The following is a 6,093-nucleotide window of genomic DNA, read 5'->3' on the forward strand; positions in this document are numbered from 1 at the left end:
TCCAAAGATGTGGAGAAAAGCCCGAGTGGTAGCACTTCCGAAACCAGGAAAGGACTCTGATGATCCAAAAAACTTCCAACCTGTGTCTCTTTTATGTCACTGTTTTAAGATCTTGGAACGCCTGACGCTAAGTCGCATAGAAAGCGACTTGGAACAACAGATCATCCCACAGCAGGCAGGTTTCCGACCAGGCAAATCGTGCTGCGGTCAAATCCTGAACCTGACCCAACATATTGAGGATGGGTTTGAGAGGAAAGAGATCACGGGAGTGGCATTCATAGACCTTTCAGCTGCATATGATACTGTAAACCATCGGAGGCTCCGTAGGAAAGTATATAATGTAACAAGAGATTACCATTTGACATCACTGATTGGTACTTTCCTGCATAATAGGAGATTTTTAGTCTGTCTCCAGGGCAAGAAGAGCAGGTGGAGAAATCTGAGGAATGGCCTACCTCAGGGAAGCGTCCTCGCCCCAGCTCTGTATAATATATATACAAATAACCAACCAGTGCCAAACATCACGCGCCAATTTATGTATGCCGATGACACTGCAGTTGCAGACCAAGGTAACAATTTTATGGATGTAGAGGAGAAATTAACCAGTACCTTGGAAGCTCTATCCCAGTATTATGAGGCAAACCACCTAAGGCCGAACCCTTCCAAGACGCAGGTCTGTGCATTCCATTTAAAGAACTGGGAGGCAAATCGTGAATTAAATGTAATATGGAGAGGTGAACGTCTCGAGCATTGTAAAACGCCCAAATATCTTGGTGTCACGTTGGATCGCACACTGACCTATAAACATCATTGTAATGCCTCAAGGGAAAAAGTCTCAACTAGAAACAACATCATCAGGAAACTAACCAGCGGATCCTGGGTTGCAAACCCAAAAGTCCTGAGAACATCAGCCCTCGCGCTCAGTGTGTCAGCCGCGGAATACGTCGCTCCAGTATGGTCTGCATCAACACACGCGAGAAAAGTTGATGTCGCGGTAAATGAAATGGCACGGATTGTTACCGGATGCTTGAGACCGACCCCAGTGCACAAGATGTACTTAATCACGGGGATCGCACCGCCCAACATACGACGTGACATCGCTGCCGAAGCCGAAAAAACCAAGCAAGAAAAGGACATGCGTCACCCTTTATATGGACACCAGCCTGCTGACCGACGGCTTTGTTCGAGGAAGAGTTTCCTGTCACGTAGCCGAGCCCTGGAAGGGTCGGCTGCAGAGAATCGTTTGAAAAGGTAGGAAATCGACCTGAGAAACCCCCATAGAGATGTAAAAGAAGAACTGGCGCCTGGTGGAGACCTACCATACACAGTCTGGAGAACCCTAAACTGTAGGAGGGTAGAAGTGCCAAAGTGCAAGTCAAACCTGCAGCAATGAGGTTTCCTAAAATAGAATGAGAACACTCTCTGTCTGTGTGGTTCTGTCCAGGATCCTCAACATCTGCTTATCTGTCCATATTTAGACCAGCCCTGCACAATGAATGACTTATGGGAGGCAAATGACAAGGCCATATTGGCTGCTGATTTTTGGAAGTCTGAAGTCTAGTTCCGGACACGTCTGAATAGTTTGCGTTAGGACGTTCAAAATGTACAGCCACGGGGCATGATGGTAATTAGTATGGTGTGGTTTAGCGACGAAGTCCGCTTTCATTTGGATGGGTTAGTCAGTATGAAAAATTGGCACATTTGGGGACTAAGAAACCGCATTTCGCGATCTTTAAGACTCTTCACACTGAATGGGTGACTGTGTGATGGGCAGTGTGTAGTCTTGGAATAATCGATGCAATATTCCTTGATGGCACGGTGACTGCCCAACGATACGTGAAGGTTTTGGAAGGTGATTTCATCCCCATTATCCAAAGCCATTTCGACAAAATGTAGTTCATGAACGACGGAGTACAACCCCATTGAAGCAGGGGAGTGTTTGATGTCCGGGAGGAGCACTTTGGGGACTGCATTCTGGCTACTGGATACCCAAAGGCCGCTGTCATAGGCTTCTATTGTCCCCAAATTCTCGTGATCTGAACACATGCGACTCCTTTTTGTGGGGCTATAATAAAGACAAGGTGTACAGCAGTAACCCCAAAACCACTGTTGAGGTGGAAACAGCCATTCAAAAGGTCATCGACAGTATCGATGTTCCGAGACTTCAGCGGGTCTTGGTGAATTTCGCTATTCATCTGCGCCACATGAACACAAATGATGGCAGGAATATCGAACATCTCATAACCTAAATCCGAATTTTATCCGTAGTGCCGCTTACATATTGAATAAAGTGTGTGCACGCCTTGGTTTGTAACTAATTTGCGTTTTTGTCATATAGTTCAATAACTGTCAACCTGTACGTAGACCACAATTATTGCACAAAGTCTATAGACAAATATCACTGCACGCATGTCCAATACATTTCCGTGAAAAAGTCGGATATGTCGGTGTCTAGCTGGATCGGAAACTCTCTTGAGGGGGATCACATACAACACGTCGCAAACAAAGTACACGCTATGCTCAGACATCTAGACATCTGTACCCTAGTCTTAACAGGCAAAGCACACTGAATAGCAGGATGTCAAGGTCCATAGACGAGACAGTTATTATACCACTGAGGATACAAGCAACTCTAGCTCCGACACGTCTGCGCCACCTGCAGTTCATACAGAACAAGGTAATCCCGGCAGAGACAGCAAAGGACTTGGGAGAGCAGTTGAACGGAATGGACGTTGTCTTGAAAAGATGATATAAAATGAATATCAACAAAAGCAAAACAAGGATAATGGAATATAGTCGAAATAAATCAGGTTACGCTAAGGAAAGTACATCAGGAAACGAGACAAAGTAGTAGATAAGTTTTGCTATTTGACCAAAACTGAAGTAGAGAGGATATACAATGAAGCGCCGAAGAAATACGTAAACAGGCAGAATACAGCGCTGCAATCGGCAACGTCTATATAAGACAACAAGTGTCTGACGCAGTTGTTAGACAGGTTACTGCTGCTACAACAGCAGGTCATCAAGATTTAAGTGAGTTTGAACGTGGTGTTGGCGCACGAGCGATGGGACACAGCATCTCCGAGGAAGCGACGAAATGGGGACCAACGACGACTAAAGAGAATCATTCAATGTGACAGAAGCCCAACCCGTCGTCAAATTGCTGCAGATTTGAATGCTGGGCCACCAACAAGTGTCAATGTACAAACTATTCAACGAAAGATCAGAGATATGGGCTTTCGGAGCCGAAGGCTTATTCGTAACCCGCTGATGACTGCACGACACAAAGCTTTACGCCTCGCCTGGACACATCAACATCGACACTGGACTGTCCATGGCTCGAAACATGTTGCCTGGTAAGACAAGTGTCGTTTCAAATGGAGACAACCTCCTGAATCCATGGACCCTGCATGTCAGAAGGGGACTGTTCAAGCTGACGCAGGTTCTGTAAAGGTGTGGGGCGTGTGCAGTTGGAGGGATATAGAACTTCCTGATACGTCTAGATACGACTGACAGGTGACCCGCACATAAGCATCCTGTCTGATCACCTGCGTCCACTCATGTCCATTGTGCATTGCAACGGACTTTGGCAATTATAGCAGGATGTCGAAACCGTTCACACAACAATCTTATTCAGAGGCTCTCTGTGGAGCATCAGCGGATACACGACGAATCTCTGTACTCGTTTCAGTGTACTCTGCAGCCGAGTACTGCGCACCATGTGGCTAATCAGCAAGCACAAAGGACGTGGACATTCATCTCAACGCTGATATGAAGATTATAACTGGATGTATAAAGACTACCCATCTGTATTGGCTTCCAACGCTTAGCTATATAGCCCGCCTTCCTTGGAGAGATAGGAAGCCTTGGCGAAGGTATATAGGAAAACTAAACTAAACTTAACTCCTCGCGAACAGGGCATGAAGGCCCAAAGGTACCGACCGGCTGCCGCATCATCCTCAGCCCACGGGCGTCACTGGATGCGGAGGTGGAGGGGCATGTGGCCAGCACACCGCTCTCCCAGCCGTATGTCAGTTTACGAGACCAGAGCCGCTACTTCTCAGTCAAGTAGCTCCTCAGTTTGCCTCAGAAGGGCTGAGTGCAGCCCGCTTGCCAAGAGCGCTCGGCAGACCGGATGGTCACCCATCCAAGTGCTAGCCCAGCCCGACAGCGCTTAACTTCGGTGATCTGACGGGAACCGGTGTTACCACTGCGGCAAGGCCGTTGGCGGCATATTGGAAAGTAATGAATAATCCTCTACTTTCCATCCACGAGGATATCCCAATATTGGAAACGACTAGACTTCGTTCTAGAAACCCCCCTCTGAGAGTGGCCCAACAACCGCTAGCTACTGACTTGCCCAGAGACAGTAAATGGCACGACAGCTTCACAGATAGTGCCTCCACCAATGATCGCGACCGTGTCAATCCAGTGGAAAGACCTAAGAGCTTTGAACTTTCACGACAGGCGTGAATAAAGCCTAAACAGATTCGGAACGGGATATGGAATATGTGGACGCAAGTAGGGAAAGCTACCCAGTTCTAACTGTAGCTGTTGGGCTCCAAATCAAACTGTTCAACACATGGTCATGGACTGTGAACGAAGAGCTCATCAGCATTGCCTCCCTCAAGCGCATTGCCAATCTTGACGTCAGAATATGAGAAAACCAAGTTACGTAATTTACCTGCTGCGATATTATGTTTTGTTTTACTTTCGTATTGCATTCTACATTTTATCTCATTTTTCTTGTCTGATTTTGCATCCTTGATTGATATATTTTATATAGTATTTCATCACTGATCACGTAATCATTGTAAATCATGTGTGTAGCGCCATACGCTAAATGAATAAATCAGAAACATCCGGAATAGAAGACTGAGTGGACGAGGATCTTGTGCATGATATAGAGAACGTAAAGGTCTATACAGTTCCAAATTCCAGTTACAGATCTCATTCCGTTAATGCCGTTTTGTGTTTTCTTGATTATGTGAATTAAGTGATCACGGCATGATAAGCGCTCGTCAAACACAGTAGCTAACAATTTCGCTTTAGACACCATCGGGGAAGTGAGATCTTCGAATAAAATGCCCAAGAAAGCACACCTTACAGTTTACTCCAAAACTTCGCTAACCTGAAGGTGCTCCTTCCACAAATGCTCCTATTTTACTGTATCACAAAAATACTCAAATATACAAAACCCTTTTTCTTTTACACGAGATAGTAATGTGTGTATTTGATAATGATTCTAATCTCCCGATGTATGCTTCACAATCTCTCTTTTTTTTAATTCAATATCGTAGTTATAAGTATTGAGTCCATTAAGATAGTTCGAACCGTCTATATAGAGATTTTTCTCTCGCTCTCTCAGTCACTCTCCCATCTCTCTCCCTCTCTCTCTTTCTCTCTCTCAACATGTATATAACGTGTGAGTACAGTACAGATACAAGAGCCGGGATTAGATCGTCGCCTTAGTGTCATTACTTCCGAGGAAACTTATAGCGCTGGCTAGATGCACCGGTATAAAAGGCGGCGGCAACACGAGGTCGTGTCACTCCCCGTGATCTTCGCCAGCAGATAAGATGAGGTCGGGTCTGTTATGGGCCGCTGCTCTGTTAAGCGTCGTTTCTGCTAAGGCACAATACCTTGATGACTGTGAGTACATTTAGGAAAACTTCGTGCATATTATTTTACTCATCATTCGCGAATAATACGTATCTTGTACAGATTTGAAGCCTAATTTATGTAGTAACTAGGAGCTAACGGCCTGCAACCTGCTAGCTGGCCACAGTGCTGATATTTGATTCATAACTAATATTTTTAGGATGCTTACAAGTTGTTACAGGGATATATAATATGTATCACGTCAGCATGATAAATAGCTGAAATTGCATACTAGTAATAATATATGCTTTACTTCAGATTACTACCGCAATGCTACTGTTTTTTACGCCGTGAAGTGCATCACATTATTGAATGTTATCTCATTACGGTTATTATTGGGATAAATAATGTTAACAATCGTTCTAAAGTGTAAAAGCTACAAAATAGTAGAATTTTATTAGGGATGAAATAATTTCTTCCAGAAGCAATGAA

The 6,093-nt window shown here is 44.9% G+C and overlaps 1 pseudogene; it reads right to left on the reverse strand.

The window, feature by feature from the left end:
* Nucleotides 1-4,111: 4,111 nt before the first annotated feature.
* Nucleotides 4,112-4,229, reverse strand: LOC126204498 (5S ribosomal RNA; annotated as a pseudogene).
* Between the last annotated feature and the right edge of the window lie 1,864 nt (nt 4,230-6,093).

The sequence above is a fragment of the Schistocerca nitens genome, chromosome 9 (genome assembly GCF_023898315.1).
Source record: "Schistocerca nitens isolate TAMUIC-IGC-003100 chromosome 9, iqSchNite1.1, whole genome shotgun sequence".
Taxonomy (NCBI): Eukaryota; Metazoa; Arthropoda; class Insecta; order Orthoptera; family Acrididae; genus Schistocerca; species Schistocerca nitens.